This window comes from Ranitomeya variabilis, chromosome 2, assembly GCF_051348905.1.
Source record: "Ranitomeya variabilis isolate aRanVar5 chromosome 2, aRanVar5.hap1, whole genome shotgun sequence".
Lineage (NCBI taxonomy): Eukaryota > Metazoa > Chordata > Amphibia > Anura > Dendrobatidae > Ranitomeya > Ranitomeya variabilis.
In genome coordinates this window covers 1,058,105,552-1,058,131,844 of record NC_135233.1, presented here as the reverse complement: position 1 = coordinate 1,058,131,844, position 26,293 = coordinate 1,058,105,552, and the positions used below count along the sequence as shown (strand labels likewise).

Genomic DNA, 26,293 nt, shown 5'->3' with positions numbered 1-26,293 from the left:
CGCTCAAGTGTGCTCACCAGGAAACACATTAACCATCCTCTCCTCCTATCAACGCATAGCCTCCTCCTAATCTTCAGGACATCCATGCTGTACAGGCATGAAGCTGGGATTGGGAGACCCCTCTGTAGCACTGACCACAAACTCCTGTTCCGCCTCATCCTGTTCTTCGTCATCACCCAATGTAACTTGAGAATATTGTGTGAGGCTGGGCTGTGTGACCAGACACTGTAAAATCTTGCTCCATAGCCACCTGCTCGGCATTCAAAGCTTCCTCTGAGATTCTGCAGCAAATGTTTTCAGACATAGTAGCGGGATGGCTATGCTGACAATAGAGTCATCAGCGCTCACCATCTTGGTGCAATACTCAAAAGTTTTCAAGAATCTCAGAAACATCATCGATCCACACCCAGTCGGCAGTTGTGTGGAGGCTGAGCGTTACTCTGACGGACATCGAGAAGCTGGAATTCAGGCACTGCTCTCTGCTGCTCACTAAGCCTTGCCAACATATGAACCGGCAACTGCCTCAACACATTTATCTAACAATCCCTGGGTAGCACTTTCAAAATTTTCTTTATAACCAAGATCCTTGTATCTTGTTCTCACACGCTTTATACATTGAATAGCCCTGTGTAAGTACTTTTACACATACTGGTTGGTAACCGGTTCATGCAGCATTACATGAACCCGTTTTCTTACATTATAACTGATCAGAACAATGAAAGCATTCTTCTTGGTATCTATTTGTGTAATTACAGAATAACAATAATGTCTCTTATTGTCTGTACAAGTTCCCTCTAAAATGTAAAGTGCTGCGGAATATGTTGACGCTACAGAAATAAAATTATTATTATTAAAAGTCAAACTGTAGCGTGTCGGCAGGTCCCAAAGCAGTCGGTGACGAGGCAAATTAAAGCGCTGCTGCAGCAAAGCTAGTGCAGTGAAAGCCTTGCGGTACTTTACTAGGCGTGTCACCATGCTAGGTTGGATCAATGGCCTCATCTATCGACCACGTCGGCTTCTGATTCCTCAATCTGATCCTCCATCTGAGTTGAGATCTTAGGCTGACCTGATGGCAACTGTGCGTGATGATTAATCTCCACCTCTCCAGACATGAATTGGCTTTCCCCAGCGTGACTTTCACCTCATGACCTTCTTTAATGGTGCAAGTTGAGAGGCCTGACAAATTACAAGGGAACATAAACAGTTCCTCAGAGTGGCCAGCGTTGGGGGGGGGGGGGGGGGGGTGTCATGTCTCCTGGGACTCTTGATGGTGGGAGGAAGGAGGACTAAGTTGAGGATTCAGAGGCCCAGCCTCTTGGATACGGAGACTGGACTGTGTGGAAGACTTCGTGGTGCTGCTTGTCAACACACTGGAGCCTTTGTCTACCATCCGGCCCACAACATCCTGGCAATTCTCTGGCTTCGTCAGTAGTGTACAGGGCTGACCACATTTTGACGGGAAGCTAGAACCAGATCATGTCACCTGCTGATCTGTAACACGGCACCCCCACTTCCCTTAACATCTTTCTCACATTGAATGCTTTATGTTTATGAAAAAAAAATCCTGGCTTTCTTTTTGAAACGTGCCCTCACAGAGGTGTTATGTACAAATTCAGTATCTAGCAATATTTGGCAATTTTTTTATAATATATCAGCTTTATTACCATGGCAACAGCAGACTCACAAAAATTAAGAGATAGTCACGTTTGCGCATCTCTGCAGGTTTTGCGCCAGTCGAACAACTGCTAGATAAAGCTACGCTATTTATTAACCCCTTTCTGCCCTCGGATGGAACAGTATGTCTCAGGGCAGAACCCCAGTGGCAAAAATGAACTGTGGAGCTTTCAAAACAAAGGTTTCAAAGCACCTGCTGGCCCTCTACAGATTTTAAGCAAGGGCCACATAATCACATGGCGGTGGATATAGTGGTGGCGGCGGGCAAAGCCCAAAATTCAAATGGGCATGTTTTAGCTGGCATTGTAAAGGGATGGGGAATATGTAATCTACTATCTTGCTAACTATTTGGCATGAGGGAGGGTCCTCCCAAATGTAGGACTGAGAGCCCCCACAAATGTTTAAGTAAAAACGAAAGCCAAAACGCTCCGTGTGAACATATAGTAAAGAGGAGGTAGATATATATTTATTATTTTGCGTTATATACGTGTAGTTATGAAGGAAATTATGTTTATTAATAATAATAAAAATTATTATTATAGAGATAAAAATTATTTATATAGCGCCAACATATTCCGCAGCACTTTACAATTAAGCGGGGACATGTACAAACAATAAATGCGGTACGAGTTAAGACAATTTAAACAGTGACATTAGGAGTGAGGTCCCTGCTCGCAAGCTTACAATCTACAAGGAAATGGGGGGACACAATAGGTGAAAAGTGCTTGTTATTTCAGGTCTGGCAATTATAATACATAGGGATTTTCATACAAAGCTGCATGATCGGGTCATCAGCCCATGTGTTTAAGCGCAATAGTCAAGTATCACGTGCAGTTAATCGTTTGCATGGAGGGTGTGGAGACAGATGAATAGTAGGGTGCAGATTCAGAATAATATTTGGAAGGAGGGAACAGGGCAAAGTTAGTTTACTGAGTAGTTGATGTGGTAGGTTTGTTTGAAGAGATGGGTTTTCAAAGCGCGCTTGAATAGGTTGGGGCTAGGTATCAGTCTGATCGTCTGGGGAAGTGCATTCCAGAGAGCTGGCGCAGCACGGGAGAAGTCTTGGAGACGGAGGTGTGAGGTTCGGATAACAGGGGATGTTAGTCTTAGGTCGTTTGTAGAACAGAGGGCACGTGTAGGGCGATAGACAGAGATGAGAGAGAAGATATAAGGCGGTGCAGAACTGTGGAGGGCTTTGTGGGTGAGAGAGATGAGTTTATACTGGACCCTGTAGCGAATGGGTAGCCAGTGTAATGACTGGCACAAGATGGATGCATCGGTGAAGCGGCTGGACAGAAATAGGACTTTGGCTGCAGCATTCAAGATGGATTGGAGAGGAGAAAGTTTGGTAAGAGGGAGACCGAGAATGAATAAGAGCGACAGTAAGAGTCTTAGCAGTTTCAACGGTGAGAAAAGGTCAGATTCTGGAGATGTTTTTAAGATGCAGGTGACAAAAGCGAGTGAGTGATCGGATATAGGGAGTAAAGGAAAGTTCGGAGTCGAATATGACCCCAAAACAGCGGGCATGCTGCTTGGGAGTTATGGTTGAACCCTCCAGGGTAATTTCGATGTTGGGTAGGGTGAGGTTAGTAAAAGGGAGAAACACAAGAAGTTTCGTTTTGGAGAGATTTAGTTTCAGGTAAAGGGAGGACATGATGTTAGAGACCGCAGACAGACAATTTATTAGCACTTTTGCCTTTAAAAAAAAAAATAAAAAATTTGCTTGGTTTGGTAGGTGTTTTTAAAAATCCGTAAAACCGGCTCAATAATCTGACATTATTCCCAGTTGTAATATGCGAGTCAGAAAGGAATGCAGGCATCTTCTCCCATGCTTTTACCAATTAGTTTTAGCTCTTTCCCATGCCCTCAGACCTGTTTGTGGGGTCCAGCAGAAAAATATTCGGCTTTCCCACTGACTTGCATTGGATTTGTTTTTCTGTACGAATACGCGAATATTAGAAATTATTTGTGCCAATTTTCCCGAATCTGAGTATTTCACTATTCGATCATCACTACCAAAAAGGGATCCAGCTGAATGGTGAAAATCAGTCTTTTTGCAAATGAACAACAAAAAATAGCGTGTGAATTTGGTCTCATTTAGAACATTCACTGGGAGTGCACAAAAAGAAATTCTTAGCATAGCACTTACCACTTCTCTTTAACTCTGAGCACCACCAGTGGCGGACAACAAGCCTCAGCAGAGGTAATCAACTTGGTAAGGTGTTGTGTTGATAATTAGCTTCAGCAGGTTTCATTGATCACCTGGAATAAAAGCGGTGCAACTTTATTACGAATGATTCTTTAAATTTTAGTGGAAATTAAAATGATTTCTTTACTGAAGTTCATGTGAAGATCTCATCTGATTGCTATACTTCTATCGCTTGCCCTGATCTACAATAGGTTATCAGAAATTGCTATTACATTAATTCAGATAATTTTTTGTTCTTACCTGTGCTCCTATTAGGATTCCTATTCACATTAAATGTTAAATTCTGCACAATAACATGTAAGATTTATTGCTTGCGTGAATATATAGGCAAACTTTCAGGAACCATAAAGGTCAGCAAGATAAAAAAAAGAAATCCAATTATTGACAAGCAGAAAAGTGGGCATTGTGGTTAAAACAACGTGCATTCTTAGAGCGGCTTTATTCGGAAACTATACACTTGAAAGTATAGAGCAAAGGCAAAACTTTCTGAAAAAGACACTGGTGAAGAAGACGTGCTAGTTTTGCTCAAGCACTTTTGTCTTGGAAATGTTAACAGTTCCGTCGGCATCTTAAAAGACGGTCCTGAGGGACATTTCTCAGTCATTTCAGGCAAAGGCACAGAATGTACCATAAAGGTATAAAGAAGTGCTCTCCACATTAGGCACCCCCATGTTTTTTGCAAACCCAAGACTTTATAACTCATCTGGCCATGTAGTAAAAAGATTGTGATTCTCTGAAAATAAATTTCCTAAGTAAAAGCCCACGACAGACCAAATGCCGTACCACTAAACAAACAGGACCAAATGCTGCAATCCCAAAGCGGATATGGCATTTCGATAATTGTGGTGGGCCAGCTAACAAAGACTAGGTGCAGATGGATCACCCCCAGGCGCAGGGCAGTGGGGTACTCGGTACTGGGTCCCTTCTGTCTCGGTTCTGGGGATGTCACGGTGGCCCGACCCGGTCTGTGGCCCTGCTAAGGGGCGTCCAATTAAAAGGGGTGATGAGTTTGTCAAGTGTTCGTGACGCCACCTGTGGTGTTCGGTCAGGGTGACCGACGCTGCTTAGGGGTCCGCTGGGGTGATATTATGGCAGCTAGATGGAATACCTTCCCACAGGTCAAGTGTGTCCCCAGGGCTTCCCAGTAAGGTAGATGATGATGGTGTAGGTCGCAGTAAATAACGAGGACACAGGGTTGCAGTCTCTTTACCTTTTACTGTAGACTTCAGCGTCCACAATCCAGAGCACTGCTAACAGGGCTGGCTGAATCCGGCCGGTCCGAAGGCACATCCAGAGTTCCCTTTGCAGGTGGAAATCAGTAGCCTTCCTACTTGCGCCTGTGTGTTGTAGTACTTCCTTGCTGAGCACCACGGGATAGTCCTCACAACTGTCGTGTATGTTTCTGATATTCTCTCTCTCCGTCCCCCAGATGATATGGATAGGATGACCCGTATGACGGGGTAGGCCTGGAGCTATTTTATAGGGACCCTAGAGACGCCCCTCTCCCACAATTGCCTCCGTTGTCTTCATTAGGTTAAAGGTTGGGCAGCCAACTTGGAATTAACTGTCCTGCTGTAGTTTGAAGTAATGCGTAGAGCCTATTACTCCCTCGGCGTTACGGCCGCCGGCTACGCGCCTTAGAAGGATGTTGCCGATCTTAAGGCAGAACTCCTCCCGGTGTTATCTCCTTGTGCTGTGATCTCGTTTCTCACTTCTCCACAATATACTCCGCTTCTTGTCCTCTCTTAGGATACTGCCGCAATGAGGTGCAGGCGCAGCTCCGTAACGTTCTATCTCTCGCTCAGTCTCTGCCAGGATCCCACCCCTGACAGGGACCTCTGTCTGCAGCTCAGATGTTCCTCCTTCTCTCCCTGTCTGCCTGACAGGTCTTTCCTGGGTCTCACCCAGTAGCGTTCTGCCCGACATCTTATCCAACCCACCAGTTTTACCCGTGTGTGAGGAGTGGCCTAGTAAAAAGAACCTTTGCTCCCCCTGGTGGACTGGAGTGTGAAGTGTAGTGTGTGACTGATACCTGGTCAGGTGATCTCCTTTAGTGCCATCAGACATACCATCACTCCCCCTGGTGGAAGAGCGACAATACTGCAACGACCAGGACTCTGGGGCGCTGCACAGACAATGCTTTCAAAGTACGTCCACAAAAAAAAACAAAAAAAACATTTCAGCAGGTGTGCAGAGTAACAAAGCCCCCGCTCACTCCTGTTGAGCAAGTGTGTGGCTCTAGAATGATGGAGGATAACTCCTTTAAGACAGTTTTCCAAGTGTAAAAATATAACTATACAAACTTACAAGTAAAATTAAGAAAAGGAGTCCTACTTGCCCCAAGGCCCAGCATTGCCTGCCACTGCCGCCAGTCCTGGTCTGCAGCGGTCACGTGTTGTAGTTATGTCACCAATCACAGGGTTCAGAGGTGATGTCTATGTAGACACCATGAGTTCAGAGACTGGCTGCAGCGGTCACGTGCTCTAGTCATGATAACACTGTATCCCATCAATACCAGAAGTAGCTGAGCAGATACAGTCCTGTAGCAGAGGATGACGAGTAACGCGCGAGTATATCGTCAGAGCACAAACTGATGCAAGTACAAAAAATAATTTACATAAATCCTCTATTCTATGTATAAGCATCTGTCATTTTATTCAGCCTTACTTTCGGATACACCCCCAACTGTGGCATAAAATTATACGTTTGTATCACCAAAATCCACAGAGAACTGCCCTGATGTGAACAAAAGCCTACCATCTCAAAACCTCATCTGGAGCTAGTCACCTTTTTTGGACATTTTTCACATTCATTTTTCTACAATTCCCTCAATTTGCTAAAAACAAAAGAAATAAAATAACACAGTGTTTGTCGACTTGTACTTTGCACTTATTTGCCCACAATGAAGGAAAACCACCACATGAAGCAACATTTGTTCACATGCGTTTGCCAACCAGATGAATCAGTTTTCTATTTTAGCTGAATGTTGCAGAAGATCACAGATCTGTCCGATACAGGCAGACCCCGGTTATTAACTAGATGACTTCTGTAGCTTTGTTCATAACCCGGATATAAGTTGGAAAAAAAAAACCTAATACTCACCTCACTGCTGACTGCCCCGCTGCTCGACACAAGGTCCAATTTTTTCCACCATCGAGCTGCATCTTCTTCAATATAGACCAGGACTTCCGGTTGTGTCCATAACTAAGGTCAGAGCTCATAAGATCATGACCTGATCTCGACATGGTTGGAAGTCTTGGAGATGCGACTGCGGAAAGAGAAACGGACTGCGAGCAGCGGGGCGGCCAAAGTGTTATGCGTTTTACTCCTTTTATACGGATCCCCATAGAATCCATTGGTCGATTCTGAGACGCAAAGGCCCGTATTTAAAACAGATGTGTATACGGATTAATGAGTCAGAGCGCCATTTAAAAAAAAAAAAAAAAAAAACACAACAGCAGACAGACATGTGAACATAACCCTGGAATAAGAAACAGCAGGCAGAGTTTACATTTCCTGTTTTTGACAGATTTTCCCCTGTTCACATTAACAGATGCTCTTTTTCTGACATTATTTTGGCCGGTAGAGAATAAACTAAATTAATGGATAATCCTTCCCAAGTAAATCTTTAACATCAAGGTTCTGTTTATAAACAAAGAAAATGATCTAGAAATACTCACGACGATTAGTCAGTCCCAAAACCAACCACACAATGGACACAGAAAAAAAAAAACCAAACAAAAAAGATAACACTCAGTTCATCGCCCCAGTCTGAAACTGGTACAGTGCCAGCGGCTGACAAAACGGTCAGTGTTGAAATGTTGTCCCCACGGGTCTGTTTCATTCTGTAACCACTTCTGTTAGTACCTGGAAATGTTTATTACAAGCTCACAAAGCGATCACTTATTAACCAAGAACAACCACTGAACCGTGGACGCTCAGCATTCCTATACCTGCCACTAATGTCTGTCTGCCATGGGGTAAAGCAAGGAGAATTCAGTCCCATTCCTGTCATCAAACTGGAGCAAGTTTTTTTTTTTCTAGGTATAACTAGCCAAATATAAGAGGTAAATTAATTTCTTAATGTACGGAGGTAAAGAACAAGTACGAAACAGTGAAGTGACCTATATAGCAAAACCCCTTAGTGACCGGGCCAAATTTTTGAACTCTGACCAGTGTCACTGTATGTGGTAATAACTCTGGAACACTCCAACATATCCATTGGTTTGGGGATTGCTTTTCGTGACACATTATACTTTATGATAATGGTAAATTTAGGTCGATATGTTTTGTGTTTATTATTAAAAAAAAATATCAGAAATTTGACAAAAAGTTGAATGATTATCCCTTTAACCCAGAGTTATCCCATAGCAACACAATAATAAATAACATTTCCCTCACGTCTACCTTAAATCAGCACCATTTGTAAAATGTTATTTTAATTTTGTTAGCATTTTAGGAGCTTTCACAATGTAGCCGTAGTTTTTAATTCTACCAAGGAAATGTACAAAATTATTTTTCTTTTTAGGTTTGAAGCGACTTTGGGGGGTCCTATATATTGGAAACTCCCCAAAAACGACACCATTTTAAAAAAGGACCCCCTGACATATTGAAAACTGCAGTCAGGTAGTTTATTAATCCTTCAGGTGTTTTTCAGGAATGAATGCAAAGTGACATGACAGGAATGAAAATGTGTATTTTTACCACCTAAATGTTGCTGACTTCTGAACAGGCCGCTATAGCCGACAGACTATTTGGCTGTAAATTGCCCAGGGCTGTGGAGTCGGTAAGCCACAGTTGCGACTCCAACTCCTGGATTTTATCAGGTTCCGACTCCGACTCCTTCATGAATGGCCAATTCGTAACAATAAATTTACTGTTGTAAAATATTAACATCGTGCTTATTCAGTTTCTTACCATCATATAAGTAATCAGACCACTTAGAGCAAAAACTATATTTATTAGAATACAATTAGAATATAGCAAATAACTTTTATAAACTTTTCTAAACTCTTGTAAGTAAATATGCAATAAACACTGTTATGCAGTTAATAAGAAATCTATAAATTTGTCCTCAGAAAAAGTATTGCCTCTGTCATATCCTCCTTCATGGATGCCCTCAAATCTGATCTAATTATTTTGAGAGCAGAGAACAACCTCTCTACACTAACTTGGGTTGGTGGCAAAGCAGTAAGCACTCGGGCAACATCTCTGACAATGTCAGGATACAGAGGAATCGCTTGTTGCACTGTTATTTTTGATGAACGGTCAAATTTCTCAATTTCTTTTAGTGCACATAAAAAATTCTGCTGAAATGTACTAGCTGTGTTCTTTGATGGGGATGACTCTTCTATGCGGGAACGCTTTGCACGGTCCTTGTGATCCAAATATTTTTCTAAATTAAATTCTTCATCAGTTGATGAGGGTGAAGATGTGGCAGGACGACCAAATTCTTCTTGTTCCTCCTGACTGATCTGCAACCCTTTCATCCTTACTGCCATTTCAAACAGAGCTTCTTTTCCTTTAGGCTACGTTCACATTTGCGTTGTGCGCCGCAGCGTCGGCGCCGCAGCGCACAACGCAAACAAAACCGCAGCAAAACGCATGCACAACGCTGCGTTTTGCGCCGCATGCGTCGTTTTTTTTCATTGAATTTGGACGCAGCAAAAATGCAACTTGCTGCGTCCTCTGCGCCCCGACGCGGGCGCCGCAGCGACGCAAAACGCAAGTGCGCCCCATGTCCATGCGCCCCCATGTTAAATATAGGGGCGCATGACGCATGCGGCGCTGGCCGCAAATGTGAACGTAGCCTTAGTTAGCTGTTGATCATCTAGAAGAATCCGATGCATTGGATCTACATAAACAGCTGCCAAAAGAATGTTATTTTGTAATAGTAGCTCCTCTCTCCGTTTCATTGATGTAGCAATGCCATTTGCAATTAACCCTCCTCTTTGGGACAGGCGAAACCTCAGGTTCTTCCACTCCTTTAAGAAAATACCTCGAGTTAAGTCCTCTGCTTGTAATTTTTTAGTCACTGTAAATGGGGGCTCTAACAATTTTTCCAGCTCAGTCACCTGATTCCACTGACTTTCATTTAGCGTCAGTTGAGGGTTAGCCATGTCTACAAGAAAGGTTTTCAGTTCAACCAAGCGCTGAATCATTAAGTAAGTACTGCCCCATCGTGTGGCTTGATCAATAATTGCCCCTTTTCCAGCACGTCTCTTCAAAATTTAGTCAACTTTAGGGGTTCTGGCAACAGTAGCCAATTTTCTCACCTTGCCAATCAGTGCAGCAGCATGTCCTTCTTGCAGACTGTCTCTTATAGCCAGCTGTAGCGTATGCACAACACAGCGCATGTGATGAATGAAAGAACGTATTGACACAGTTTTAACAAGATCATCTAAACCAGAGGTCCCCAACGTTTCTGACCTTGAGAGCCACAGTCGGCTCTGAGAGAAGGTCGCGAGCCACATCCAGCCTTGAGAGAGGGTCGCGAGCCACATTCAGCTCCCGTCCCCTCACAATAGTGGCAACCAAAGCCCCCATTATAGGCATAATGGTAACTAAAGCTTTTCCACTAAAATTAATCACCCCAAAGCAGTATACAAAGATCCAGGGGTTCCTACAATACCCCCCATTCAGTATTCTCCTATAAAGAACTCCCAAGATACTGTCACATCCAGCTTCAAACACCTCCTCTGACAAGTGGTGTCATCTTGTCTCCTGCATACCATACTTAAATCATCTCAAAATCCCCAAAACCAGTATATGTAAATCTAGATCTGCTCTTCTGTGCAGAGCTGATCACAAAGTTCACCATTTTCAGATGTGCTCTTCATACCCGTTTGCTAGAACTGGAGCTAATGCACTAAGCTGACAGACAGCAGCGAGCCACAATTCATGGGACCGCGAGCCACAAGTGGCTCCCGAGCTACAGGTTGGGGACCCCTGATCTAACCTATCATGTTGCTATTCAACTGAAGAAACTTCAGTTTGCTCCTCAGTTACAATACTGTGTTCCTCTATTTCAAACATTTCTGTGTCTGTGGACCCAGAATGTTCTTCTAGCTGCTGGTCACCATCATTACGCTCATTCATTAGCTTAATAGTACTTATCATATTTGAAGCATTGCCAGTTACGACAGAAAGAACTTGCTCTTTTTTAAGTTCATAGTCTTGCAGAACCTTTTCCACCAAGACCTGGAGAAACTCACTGGTGTGATGAGCTTTGGTGTCTTTTACTGCCAATGTCTTGGTAACTATTTCATTTTTGTCACAAACAAATCGGACATTGATGGCAAAATAGTTCACTCTGTGACGTGTGCAGGCATTTATTTTAAGAAACAGAAAGCGTCCCTTGAGAGTTTTTTTAAGTTCTTCCTTTTGTTTAAAAGCTTCTTCGATTACTAATTTTCTAATACTCTCTCTCTCTCTCCAGAGAAACACCAAGCTTGCGGGCCATTTCCCCATTCAGACACATAAAAGCTGGTCGTGAAAATAATGAAATAGGCACACTATCCTTTACAACAAGCTCTATGATCTGTTTTTTAAATATATCTACTGTCATTGTCACAGTAACTTTGTCACTGACAAAATATCTTGCAACTGATGGCTGCAAAGTTCTCTGCTCCTTTGTTTGGCTGGAAGAGCTGGGCACTGGTTCAATGGTTTGGATGCAGTCTTTCTCATCCACTGCTTTCAGTACTTCTGGATGAAAGCGCTGTAAATGTCTCTTTAGATTAGAAACTCTGGTAGGAGCATTTTTATCTTTGCCTGAATATGCACTGATCTTGGCTTCACAGCATTTGTTTTCATCTGGATCATTTGTCATACACTGACAGACATAATGTTTTCTATCTTGAGTGATGGTGAAATGTTCAAATACAGCTGATTTAATGTGACGCTTCTTTGACATTCTCAGGTTTTTAACTCTGCATTCACAATCCAAATGACAATTGTTTTTCCTAAAAACAATTGTACAAAATTATTGCCAGGTCGTACAACTGATATAGTGGACAGTAATACTGTTATTCCTCATGTACTCACAGTTAACTGATGCAAAGTTTGTTGAAAGGATAATACTTCTTACAGTCTTCCTCTTCTGAGTAGCAGCTGTGAGATGCTTGGAAGACGCACACCTAGTAAACATCTAGTCTAGAGGAGGAGCTTTACTACTAAGAATTTGCAACACATTTTCATTTTCAGTTTCATACATTGTAAGTAGGGGGGTTGGGGCACCATGAGGTTAACCAAGTATAAGACTAGATAAGGGCAGTGGAGAACAGTGACACACAAGAAGTAAGAAATGTCTCTATCTCCAGCAGAACTGCTTATCACTGTTGTTCATAGTTTGATAGAACATATATATTTGAGTAACATTTATAAAATTCATATGAGAGTTCCATTATGAAATATTAATACATTTTTTTTTTTTTTTTTTTAAAGCTGGAGTCGGTACATTTCTACCGACTCCGACTCCAACCAAAACTAACTCCGACTCCACAGCCCTGGAATTGCCATGGCAAACATCAGGACCACAATCAGGATCTGAGGGCACTAATTGGGATAAAGAGGAAGCCCCCACACTGTTAACCATTTATATGATGTAGTCACTATTGACAGCAGCATCTAAGGGGTTAAACAGATATGGACAGTGCAAACACCGATTGTGGCTGATGCAGTAAGTTGTCAGCTATAGTGTACAGCAGATAGCTACAGGATTTTCACCTATATGGGGAGGCTATTCTCATATCTCAGGTCAGTAAGAAGACATATTGGTGGTCATTAACCCCTTCATGACCGGAGGTATTTTCGTTTTTTGCTCCCCTTCTTCCCAGAGCCATAACTTTTTTATTTTTCGGTCAATATGGACATGTGAGGGCTTGTTTTTTGTGGGCCAACTTCTACTTTTGAACGACAGCATTGGTTTTAACATATTGTGTACTGGAAAACAGAAAAAACTCCAAGTGCGGTAAAATTGCAAACAAAAGTGCAATCCCACAGTTGTTTTTTTGTTTTGCTTTTTTACTATGTTCACTAAATCCTAAAACTAACCTGCCATTAGGATTCTGAAGGTCATTACGAGTTCATAGACACCAAACATGGGCGTGCTAAATACAGAATTTCATAGCGGCATTTAATGGGTTAACAGCAACGGGAGTATCTCGATTCCCCCTGCGGCTGTTAGCTGCACATGTCAGCTGTTCAAAACTGCTGACATGTGCCGAAAAGACGTGGGCTCACCGCAGGAGTCTACATCAAAGGGAAGGTGCCCAACATCGGCATATTATTACGCCTCATGTCAAAAAGGGGTTAAGCTTTCAGCTGCTATTGTTCAAATGAACTTTGGACAAACCAATCAAGACTATTTGGCATCTCCTAGCCTACTTCACAGATCCCCAGTGTTCATCCTCACTGCTGAGATCTCACACTGTTTAGGACAAGCGGCAGCCGTCAGGCCGGGTGAGAAGAAACTGAATTCAATTTGACTCATGAGCCCTTTCACTTTTTAGCTGGACTAAAATAATTGCTCATCTTAATATCAGAATTATACAGCCATTTTGACATGGATTTTGAAAGTAAATATACCAGCCTCATGACGTCCAAGATCTATTTAATAATGTATGCAGTTTTGCAAAAACTGGAGACAGTTTACTTTTAATTATACGCAAAAATGAGAATATATCAGATTACTGTGTAAATTATTTATTATAGCGCCCTTTATTCCATGGCGCTTTACATGTGAAAAGAGGTATACATAATAAAAAAACAAGTACAGTAATCTTAACCAAAAGTCACAACTGGTACAGGAGGAGAGAGGACCCTGCCCGCGAGGGCTCAATCTACAAGACATGGGTGAGGATACAATAGGTGAGGATAGAGGATCGGAGGTTGTGTGCAGGTAAGTATTGAGAGACGAGGTCACAGATGTATGGAGGACACAGGTTGTGGATGGCATTGTATGTCATGGTTAGGGTTGTGACCTGGAGTATCTGGGTAATGGGGAGCCAGTGCAGGGATTGACAGAGGAGAGAGGCCAGGGAATAGGGGGGGGATAAGTGGATTAGTTGGGCAGCAGAGTTTAACCCCTTCATGACCCAGCCTATTTTGGCCTTAACGACCTTGCCATTTTTTGCAATTCTGACCAGTGTCCCTTTATGAGGTAATAACTCAGGAACGCTTCAACGGATCCTTGCGGTTCTGAGATTGTTTTTTCGTGACATATTGGGCTTCAAGTTAGTGGTAAATTTAGGTCGATAATTTCTGAGTTCATTTGTGAAAAAAACGGAAATTTGGTGAAAATTTTGAAAATTTCGCAATTTTCACATTTTGAATTTTTATTCTGTTAAACCAGAGTTATGTGACACAAAATAGTTAATAAATAACATTTCCCACATGTCTACTTTACATCAGCACAATTTTGGAAACAACATTTTTTTTTGCTAGGAAGTTATAAGGGTTAAAATTTGACCAGTGATTTCTCATTTTTACAACAAAATTTACAAAACCATTTTTTTTAGGGACCACCTCACATTTGAAGTCAGTTTCAGGGTTCTATATGGCCGAAAATACCCAAAAGTGACACCATTCTAAAAACGGCACCCCTCAAGGTGCTCAAAACCACATTCAAGAAGTTTATTAACCCTTCAGGTGTTTCACAACAGCAGAAGCAACATGGAAGGAAAAAGTGAACATTTAACTTTTTAGTCACAAAAATGATCTTTTAGCAACAATTTTTTTATTTTCCCAAGGGTAAAAGGAGAAACTGGACCACAAAAGTTGTTGTCCAATTTGTCCTGAGTACGTTGATACCTCATATGTGGGGGTAAACCACTGTTTGTGGGCACGGCAGGGCTCGGAAGGGAAGGAGCGCCATTTGACTTTTTGAATGAAAAATTGGCTCCAATCTTTAGCGGACACCATGTCGCGTTTGGAGAGCCCCCGTGTGCCTAAACATTGAAGCTCCCCCACATGTGACCCCATTTTGGAAACTAGACCCCCCAAGGAACTTATCTAGATGCATAGTGAGCACTTTAAACTCTCAGGTGCTTCACAAATTGATCCGTAAAAAATGAAAAAGTACTTTTTTTTCACAAAAAATTTTTTTTAGCCTCAATTTTTTCATTTTCACATGGGCAACAGGATAAAATGGATCCTAAAATTTGTTGGGCAATTTCTCTTGAGTACGCCAATACCTCATATGTGGGGGTAAACCACTGTTTGGGTGCACGGCAAGGCTTGGAAGGGAAGGCGCGCCATTTGACTTTTTCAATGAAAAATTAGCTCCAATCGTTAGTGGACACCATGTTGCGTTCGGAGAGCCCCTGTGTGCCTAAACATTAGAGCTCCCCTACAAGTGACCCCATTTTGGAAACTAGACCCCCCAAGGAACTAATCTAGATGTATAGTGAGCACTTAAAACCCCCAGGTGCTTCACAGAAGTTAATAACGCAGAGCCATGAAAATAAAAAAATATTTTTCTTTCCTCAAAAATGATTTTTAGCCCGGAGTTTTTTATTTTCCCAAGGATAATAGGAGAAATTGGACCCCAAATGTTCTTGTCCAGTTTGTCCTGAGTACGATGATACCCCATATGTGGGGGTAAACCACTGTTTGGGCGCACGGCAGGGCTCGGAAGGGAAGGCACGCCATTTGGCTTTTTGAATGGAAAATTAGCTCCAATCATTAGCGGACACCATGTCGCGTTTGGAGAGCCCCTGTGTGCCTAAACATTGGAGCTCCCACACAAGTGACCCCATTTTGGAAACTAGACCTCCCAAGGAACTAATCTAGATGTGTGGTGAGCACTTTGAACCCCCAAGTGCTTCACAGAAGTTTATAACGCAGAGACGTGAAAATAAAACATGTGTTTTCTTTCCTGAAAAATATTTTTTTAGCCCAGAATTTTTTAATTTTCCCAAGGGTAACAGGAAAAATTTGACCCCAAAAGTTGTTGTCCAGTTTCTCCTGAGTACGCTGATACCCCATATGTGGGGGTAAACCACTGTTTGGGCACATGGCGGGGCTCGGAAGGGAAGTAGTGACGATTTGGAATGCAGACTTTGATGGAATGGTCTGCGGGAATCATGTTATGTTTGCAGAGACCCTGATGTGCCTAAACAGTAGAAACCCCCCACAAGTGACCCCATTTTGGAAACTAGACCCCCTAAGGAACTTATCTAGATGTGTGGTGAGCATGTTCAACCCCCAAGTGCTTCACAGAAGTTTACAACGCAGAGCCGTGAAAATAAAAAATCAATTTTCTTTCCTCAAAAAAGATGTTTTAGCAAGCAATTGTTTATTTTCACAAGGGTAACAGGAGAAATTGGACCCCAATATTTGTTGCCCAGTTTGTTGTGAGTACGCTGGTACCCCATATGTGGGGGTAAACCACTGTTTGGGCGCACGTCAGGGCTCGGAAGGGAAGTAGTGACATTTGAAATGCAGACTTTGATGGAATGGTCTGCGGGCGTCACGTTGCATTTGCAGAGCCCCTGATGTGCCTAAACAGTAGAAACACCCCACAAGTGACCCCATTTTGGAAACTAGACCCCAAAAGGATCTTATCTAGATGTGTGGTGAGCACTTTCAACCCCCAAGTGTTTCACATAAGTTTATAACGTAGAGCCGTGAAAATAAAAAATAATTGTTCTTTCCTCAAAATTATGTTTTAGCAAGTAATTTTTTATTTTTGCAAGGGTAACAGGAGAAAATGGACCCCAATAGTTGTTGCCCAGTTTGTCCTGAGTACGCTGGTATCCAATATGTGGGGGTAAACCACTGTTTGGGCGCAAGTCGGGGCTTGGAAGGGAGGGCGCACCATTTGACTTTTTGAACGCAAGATTGGCTGGAATCATTGGTGGCGCCATGTTGCGTTTGGAGACCCCTGATGTGCCTAAACAGTGGAAACCCCTCAATTCTAACTTCAACACTAACCCCAACACACCCCTAACCCTAATCCCAACTGTAGCCATAACCCTAATCACAACCCTAACCCCAACACACCCCTAACCACAACCCTAACCCCAACACACCCGTAACCCTAAATCCAACCCTAATCCTAACCCTAATCCCAACCCTACCCACAACTGTAACCCCAACACAACCCTAACCCTATCCTTAACCCTAACCACAAGCCTAATCTTAACCCTATTTCCAACCCTAGCCCTAATTCCAACCCTAAGGGTACCGTCTCACATAACGATTTACCAACGATCACGACCAGCGATACGACCTGGCCGTGATCGTTGGAAAGTCATTGTGTGGTCGCTGGGGAGCTGTCACACAGACCGCTCTCCAGCGACCAACGATGCCAAGGTCCCGGGTAACCAGGGTAAACATCGGGTTACTAAGCGCAGGGCCGCGCTTAGTAACCCGATGTTTACCTTGGTTACCAGCGTAAAAGTAAAAAAAAAAAAAAACGTACATACTCACATTTTGGTGTCCTTCAGGTCCCTTGCCGTCTGCTTCCCGCTCTGACTGAGCGCCGCCGTACAGTGAGAGCACAGCACACGTCACCGCTGCGCTCTGCTCTCACTTTCCGGCCGGCAGACAGTCAGAGCGGGAAGCAGACGGCAAGGGACCTGAAGGACACCGAAATGTGAGTATGTACGTTTTTTTTTTTTTTTTTACTTTTACGCTGGTAACCACGGTAAACATCGAGTTACTAAGCGCGGCCCTGCGCTTAGTAACCCGATGTTTACCCTGGTTACAAGTGAACGCATCGCTGGATAGCTGTCACACACAACGATCCAGCGATGACAGCGGGAGATCCAGCGACGAAAGAAAGTTCCAAACGATCTGCTACGACGTATGATTCTCAGCAGGGTCCCTGATCGCTGCTGCGTGTCAGACACAGCGATATCGTATGGATATCCCTGGAACGTCACAGATCGTACCGTCGTAGCGATCAAAGTGCCACTGTGAGACGGTACCCTAACTCTAATTCCAACCCTAACCCTAAGGCTATGTGCCCACTTTGCGGATTCGTGTGAGATTTTTCCGCACCATTTTTGAAAAATCCGCAGGTAAAAGGCACTGCGTTTTACCTACGGATTTACAGCGGATTTCCAGTGTTTTTTTGTGCGGATTTCACCTGCGGATTCCTATTGAGGAACAGGTGTAAAACGCTGCGGAATCCGCACAAAATTGACATGCTGCAGAAAATACACAGCGTTTCCGCACGGTATTTTCCGCACCATGGGCACAGCAGATTTGGTTTTCCATAGGTGTACATGGTACTGTAAACCTGATGGAAAACTGCTACGAATTCGCAGCGGCCAATCCGCTGCGGATCCGCGGCCGGTCCGCTGCGGATCCGCGGCAATCCGCTGCGGATTCGCAGCCAAATCCGCACTGTGTGCACATGCCCTAACCCTACCCCTAACCCTACCCCTAATTCTAACCCTAGTTCTAACCCTAACCCTAGCAGAAAAAAAATATATATATTTTATTTATTTTTATTATTGTCCCTATGGGGGTGATAAAGGGGGGTCATTTACTTTTTTTTATTTTGATCACTGTGATAGGCTATATCGCAGTGATCAAAATACTTCTGAAATGAATCTGCCAGCCGGCAGACTCTGCGGGCGCAGTGCGCATGCGCCCGCCATATTGGAAGATGGCGGCGCCCATGGAGAAGCCGGACGGACATCGGGAGGCCCGGTAAGTATGAAGGGGGGGTGATCGGATCACGGGGGGGGGACCGGAGCACAGGGGGGGGGGACCGGAGCACAGGGGGGGGGGACCGGAGCACAGGGAGGGGGGACCGGAGCACAGGGAGGGGGCACCGGAGCACGGGGGGAGCGGACAGGAGAACGGAGGAGCGGACAGAACGAATTAGGGGGGCGGACCGCGCACCGGAGCACTGGGGGGGCGATCGGTGGGGTGGGGTGGGGGCAGATTAGGTTTTCCAGCCATGGCCGATGATATTGCAGCATCGGCCATGGCTGGATTGTAATATTTCACCGTTTTTTGGGGTGAAATATTACAAATCGCTCTGATTGGCAGTTTCACTTTCAACAGCCAATCAGAGCGATCGTAGCCACGGGGGGGGGGTGAAGCCACCCCCCATGGGCTGAAGCACCACTCCCCCTGTTCCTGGAGATCGGGTGAAATTGGAGTTAACCCTTTCACCCGATCTGCAGGAGCGCGATCCCTCCATGACGCATACGCTGCGTCACAGGTCGTGAAGGCACCGACTTTCATGACGCAGCGTATGCGTCAAAGGTCGTTAAGGGGTTAAAATAGATTGGAGGGGTACGAGAGTGTTAGGCCATGTGCACACGTTCAGTATTTTTCGCGTTTTTTTTGCTATAAAAACGCGAAAAAAACGCTAACATATGCCTCCCATTATTTTCAGTGTATTCCGCATTTTTTGTGTAAATGTAGCCTTTTTTCCGCGAAAAAAATCGCATCGCGGAAAAAAAAGCAACATGTTCATTAAAATGCGGAATTGCAGGGGATTCCGCACACCTAGGAGTGCATTGATCTGCTTACTTCCCGCACGGGGCTGTGCACACCATGCGGGAAGTAAGCAGATTATGTGCGGTTGGTACCCAGGGTGGAGGAGAGGAGACTCTCCTCCACGGACTGGGCACCATATAATTGGTCAAAAAAAAGAATTAAAATAAAAAATAGTCATATACTCACCTTCGATGTCTTCCCGCCTCTCCGCTGCATGCTGCCGCTTCGGTTTCTATAGCTGGTGTGCGGTGAAGGACCTGCGATGACGTCACGGTCCTGTGATTGGTCGAGACCGGTCATGTGACCGCGACGTCATGGAAGGTCCTGAACCACACCGGCATCTATAGCAACGGACGCCTGCAGGTGAGTATAACCATTTTTTTAATTATTTTTAAACATTCTATCTTTTACTATAGATGCTGCATAGGCAGCATCTATAGTAAAAAGATGGTCACACTTGTCAAACGCTATGTTTGACAAGTGTGACCAACCTGTCAGTCAGTTTTAATTACTAATTTAATTTAATTACGCTTGCAGAATGCTAAAAAAACCGCGAAAAAAACGCAAAAAAAAACGCAAAAAAAAAATGCGGATTTCTTGCAGAAAATTTCCGGTTTTCTTCAGGAAATTTCTGCAAGAAATCCGGACGTGTGCACATACCCTTAGAAGGAAGGCCACAAAACAGGAGGTTGCAGTAGTCAAGGCAGGAGATGCTTAGTGCATAGATTAGGGTTTTTGCAGATTCTTGCTTGAGGAATGTACGGATCCAGGAAATATTTTTGAGTTGAAGTCGGCAGGAAGTGAAAAGGGCTTGGATATGTGGTTTGAAGGAGAGATCAGAGTCAAGGATTACACCAAGGCAGCGAGCTTGTGGGACTGGAAAGAGTGAGCAGCCATTTACTTTAACCCCCGGATCTTTTTTCAGTTTTGCGTTTTCGTTTTTCGCTCCCCTTCTTCCCAGAGCCATAACTTTTTTATTTTTCCATCAATATGGCCGCGTGAGCGCTTGTTTTTTGCGGGACGAGTTGTACTTTTGAACGCAACCATTGATTTTACCATGTAGTGTACTAGAAATCAGGAAAAAAATTACAAGTGTGGTGAAATTGAAAAAAAAAAGGGCAATCCCACACTTTTTTGTTTGGCTTTTTTACTAGGTTAACTAAATGCTAAAACTGACCTGCCATTATGATTCTCCAGGTCACTACGAGTTCATAGATAAAAAAAAAAAAAAAAAAAGAACCTAGACATGTTTGGTGTCTAAAAAAATCCAAACTTTGTAAAAAACAAACAAAAAAAACCTCCAGTTGTCAAGCCAACACACCGGTGACCCATAATCAAGTGACTCGGGTCACCGGTGGGCCGATTTCCAGCGCGATTGCTTGAAGCGCTTGTTAAGTGCCGCTGTAAGCGTTTGACAGTGGCATTTAACTTAATAGCCGCGGGTGGATCACGATTCCACCAGCGGCTATTTCGGGCACATGTCAGCTGTTCAAAACAGCTGATATGTGCCAGGAAAGATGTGGGTTCACCGCCGGAGCCCACATCAAAAAGGGAGGGAGTCCGACATCGGCGTAAATGTATGCCCGATGTTGGAAAGGGGTTCATGGATAGGTTCGTTGGGGTGTTCGAGTGAGATGGGGAAAAAAAATGATTCTGTTTTTGTCCATATTAAGTTTCTGGTTAGTAGGGAGGTGATATCTGGTCCAGAGAGGTAGATCTGTGTGTCATCAGCATAGAGGTGATACTGAAAGCCATGAGATTCTATAAGCTGTCCCAGGCCGAAGGTGTAAATGGAGAAGAGCAGGGGTCCTAGGACTGAACCTTGTGAGACACCGACAGATAGGGGGAAAGGTGAGGAGGTGGTGTGTGCGTGGGAGACGCTGAATGTCCGGTCTGTTAGGTATGATGAGATCCAAGATAGGGGCAAGTCTGTGAGGACAGATCCAGGAGGAGGAGAATAGTGTCGCTTGACTTTGGCGGTTAGTAGGTCATTGGTGACTTTAGTCAGGGCAGTTTCTGAAACTAGATATCGACAACTTCAGACTACCACTTTTATTGGTAACAAAGAAGCGTGTGCACAGCAACTGTAAGGTGCATGGGTAGGTTCCCAAACCGTAGTGATAAATTAAACAAAACCCAGCACTCAACTTTGTGGTGAGCAACTATAGAATTTATTGATCCCAATGCGTGATAAGACGTTTCGGTCCCTACACGGGGCCTTCATCAGTAACGTACAGAGGGATGTGTGGTGAGGAGGACGGCTATGGAAGCCTATTAGCATGGATAAGAAGCGAGGGTTTCCACTTAAGGTAGGGACAAGGCCTGTGTCCTGTGGATACCGCGGCACCACAGGACACAGGCCTTGTCCCTACCTTAAGTGGAAACCCTCGCTTCTTATCCATGCTAATAGGCTTCCATAGCCGTCCTCCTCACCACACATCCCTCTGTACGTTACTGATGAAGGCCCCGTGTAGGGACCGAAACGTCTTATCACGCATTGGGATCAATAAATTCTATAGTTGCTCACCACAAAGTTGAGTGCTGGGTTTTGTTTAATTTACCACTTTCATTGGGACATTATAAGGGTAAAACCTGGTGACAGATTTCCATTTAAAATAGGGCCAGCACCTGTACGTACTACCTTAAAGCAGCATTCTAGAATGCTGTATATAAGTCCAAAGCGCTAAACATTACACAAAAAAGTAGGAATTAGTCCTACCCGTAATTGGTTTCCCAGGAGTCCATCATGACAGCAGGATCAGGTCGTCCTTTATATCTTTGATAGGGACATGAACACAAAAGCGGTTAAAAGGCCCATCTCTCCAACACCAACCAGTGATTTTACAAGTACAACTACAAGATGGATGCAACTCTATTTTATCGAGTTTCCTTCTACATACATTACCTTCACATAGCAGACAGGAAATTAAAGGTAGGGGATGTAATGGGTGCTGTCATGATGGAGTCCCGGAAAACCAATTACCGGTAGGACCAATTCCTACTTTCCACGACGTCCCTCCTGAAAGCACCATCAGGAAAATACCAGAGGATACATTCAGGGCGGGACTATTGTTTGGAGGACTTTTCTTCAAAAGGCAGTCTTTTTACCTGATAAAATGTCGAGTTTACAATGTCTTCAAAAGCTGTTAAGACTGCTCGTTCTGCCCATAATGTAGCTACTGCTCCAGTAGAATGGGCTTTAATATCACCTGGAGGAGATTTCCCTTTTACCGAATAGGGTAGACTGATTACTGACATCTATCTTGCCAAGGTCCTTTTTGACGTCTTCTTCCCGTTATTCTTTCCTGCAAACTGAACCCACAGATTGGAATCTATCCACCAACTTTTTGTGGCATCCAGGCAGGGCCGCCATCAGGGCATTACAGCCATGACTGGCGTACGGGGCCCGGTGGGCAGAGGGGGCCCGCATCGGGCCCCGTCTCATCTGCTCACCGGGCCCCCCCTGCAGGCGCTGCGGCACGCTCAATAGTTAACAGCCGCCAGCCAGTCGGAGGCTGGCAGCTGAGTAGGGCCGCAGTCGCCGGCGTCTGACGTCATTGTCAGCCGTCGGGCCCGGCGAGTGGTGCGTCTTCACCTGCGTGGAGCCTGGAGGGAGCTTCGCCCGGCGCAGGAGCGCGGCAGGTAAGAACTCGAGTTTTGTTTTTTTTTTTCTTTGAGAGTGGTGATCCAGGGGGGCCCGGGGCAGAATGCTGGACAGACACACACTGGGGCAGAATGCTGGACAGACACACACTGGGGCAGAATGCTGGACAGACACACACTGGGGCAGAATGCTGGACAGACACACACTGGGGCAGAATGCTGGACAGACACACACTGGGGCAGAATGCTGGACAGACACACACTGGGGCAGAATGCTGGACAGACACACACTGGGGCAGAATGCTGGACACACACTGGGGCAGAATGGAGACACGGGGCAGGATGAAAGCCCTGGGGGCGTGACTGGAGACAGATGGGGGAGGATTGGAGACAGATGGGGCAGAATGGAGACACAGGGGGTATGATTGGAGACAAGTGGCAGGATTGCAGACATGGGGGCATGATTGGAGACATAGGGGGCAGAATGGAGACATGGGGCATGATTGGAGACACTGGGGGCAGAATTGGAGACAGATCGTGCAGGATCATGGGGCAGGATGGATATGATGGAGACAGATGGGGCAGGATGGAGAGATCACATGGGGCGATCATATGGGGCAGGATGGGGAGATCATATGGTGCAGAATGGACCATATGATGGCCCACTCATGAGGGCAGGATGGGAGAACATATGGCTGACGCCAGGAATGAGACACACGGTGGCCAGGATGGGCAATATTATTACCATAGGGACTAATTTAGGGATATTACTGCAGTGATTTATTTATTTTATTTTTTGAGTATACTGTTTTAAATGAGGGGGCGGTCCTGTTATTGTGTAGAGTGATACTATGTCGCCTCCTTTTCTTCGTGTGGTGTAATGTAGAAGTTGGGAAAAATTAAGTAATGTGTTCTACAAGCGGAGCTCGAGATAACTGTGTTATCTCCTGCAGAGACGAGTCCTGGCTGGATGAAGTGATGGCGGTCTGTGCTGGATGAAAGATGAAGGACTTCACCTAGAGAAGTCACTGGTGAGTCATATGTGTCATACTGACACTATACACTGTGTACTGTATACTCGGCTTCAGAAAAATGGCCGCCGCGATCTCCATCTGCGCACGCGCGGCATCCCGCGGCCATTTTCCTGAAGCCCCGGGCAGCAGAGCGCTCCATCTGCGCACGCGCGGCCTCAGGAAGATGGCCGCCCCACCGAACACCAGGGGAATAGCTCAGATCGCGCTCTTTTTCCTCACCTGTGCAGTGGATTCGGCAGTTGGGCATGCGCAAACCACTACGCCACCAACGGAAAAATAAGCAAGATCTGGGGGAAGAAAAAGCGATGTCACCACGCCCATTTGACCAGACCAGCCTGATTGACAGGCGAAAACGGCGACTTTGGTAACGTATTTCGGCAGCATAGGTGGGGAATCAGGGTACACAAAATACACTATTGTAACGCACAGCTCAGGCCCTATTTAACGGTATTTTTATCTCATACGGAAAAAACGGGGTGACAGGTTCCCTTTAACAGACATCTCTTCAACCTCTCCCACACCGCTTGGAGTTCGTTGAGGTTTGATGATGTGAAATACTTTGCATCTGACCAAATGCCCTGTAGGTACTGACCTTGCATATGGTCCACCCATCCGCTGTTGCTTGCATCGGTTGTGCAAATGGGGACAGAATCCTCGCATTTCCTTTCTGCAGGTTGCTCATAGAGGTCCACCAAATTAAAGACTTTTTTGTTGTTATAGGCAGTTATTTTCTTGTCGAATCCATCCTCTTTTCTGTTCCAGGACTTCAGGTTCTGCTGCTGTAACAACCTTGAATAAGATTGGCTCCACCGTACGTATGGTATACAGGCTGTCATTAAGCCCTAGATCTTCATGCTCTCTCTGATAGAAACTTGCTATCTCCTTTTGAAGGTAAGAACTCTAAGTTTGTCTTGTTTATTCTCTGGTAGAAAGAATGTCTGTTGCTCCAAATCCAAGAGAACTCTTAAAACGATATTTGTTTCCCCAGGATAAGATTTGATTTCTTTCTAATTTATTATCCATCCTAAGTTCTTCAGAACCAAGATGGTTGATGCTAAACTGGCTCATACCTGCTGGGGTGACTCTGCAATTAACAGGAAATCATCCAAGTATTGAACGATTAACCCCTCTCTGACCTTAGACGTACTATCCCGTCGAGGTGACCTGGGCCTATCTGACCCTCGACGGGATAGTACGTCATAGCGATCGGCCACGCTCACGGAGGGAGCGCGGCCGAGTGTCAGCTGACATCCGGCACTATGTGCCAGGAGTGGTCACGGACCGCCCCCGGCACATTAACCCCCGGCACACTGCGATCAAACATGATCGCAGTGTTCCGGCGGTATAGGGAAGCATCGCGCAGGGAGGGGGCTCCCTGCATGCTTCCCTGAGACCCTCGGAGCAACGCGATGTGATCGCGTTGCTCCGAGCATCTTTTACCTCCTATCCCTGCAGGCCCCGGATCCAAAATGGCCGCGGGGCTGCATCCGGGTCCTGCAGGGACTACTTCCGGGTCCAGAGCAGGCGCTGGTAAGCCTGCAGCGCTGGAAGTCAGATCGCTGATCTGACAGAGTGCTGTGCAAACTGCCAGAACAGCGATCTGTGATGAGCCGCCATACAGCATCATAAGCAAAAAATAAAAAAAAGTTATAGTCCTCAGAATAAAGCGATGCCAAAATAATTATTTTTTCTATAAAATAGTTTTTATCGTATAAAAGCGCCAAAACATAAAAAAATGAGGTAAATGAGATATCGCTGTAATCGTACTGACCCGAAGAATAAAACTGCTTTATCCATTTTACCAAACGTGGAACGGTATAAAAGAAATTCATGAATAGCTGGTTTTTGGTCATTCTGCCTCACAAAAATCGGAATAAAAAGCGATCAAAAACTGTCACGTGTCCTAAAATGTTACCAATAAAAACGTCAACTCGTCCCGCAAAAAACAAGACCTCACATGACTCTGTGGACCAAAATATGGAAAAATTATAGGTCTCAAAATGTGGAGACGCAAACACTTTTTTGCTAAAAAAAGCGTCTTTTAGTGTGTGACAGCTGCCAATCATAAAAATCCGCTATAAAAGTAAATCAAACCCCCCTTCATCATCCCCTTAGTTAGGGAAAAATAATAAAATTAAAAAAATGTATTTATTTCCATTTTCCCATTAGGGCTAGGGTTTGGGCTAGGGTTAGGGTTGGGGCTAGGGTTGGAGCTAAAGTTAGGGTTAGGGCTAGGGTTGGGGCTAAAGTTAGGGTTGGGGCTAAAGTTCGGGTTGGGGCTAAAGTTAGGGTTGGGGCTAAAGTTAGG

At 44.7% G+C, this 26,293-nt stretch overlaps 1 protein-coding gene across 6 annotated transcripts in view; it reads right to left on the bottom strand.

The window, feature by feature from the left end:
* Window positions 1–26,293, bottom strand: part of TDRD15 (tudor domain containing 15) — a 122,009-nt gene that overhangs the window by 55,017 nt on the left and 40,699 nt on the right. For all 6 annotated transcript variants that reach the window (XR_013221984.1, XR_013221986.1, XR_013221985.1 and 3 more), the window contains exon 3: window positions 3,824–3,936. The gene's annotated coding sequence lies outside the window, so the exon portion shown is untranslated. The remainder of the gene's footprint in view (window positions 1–3,823; window positions 3,937–26,293) is intronic.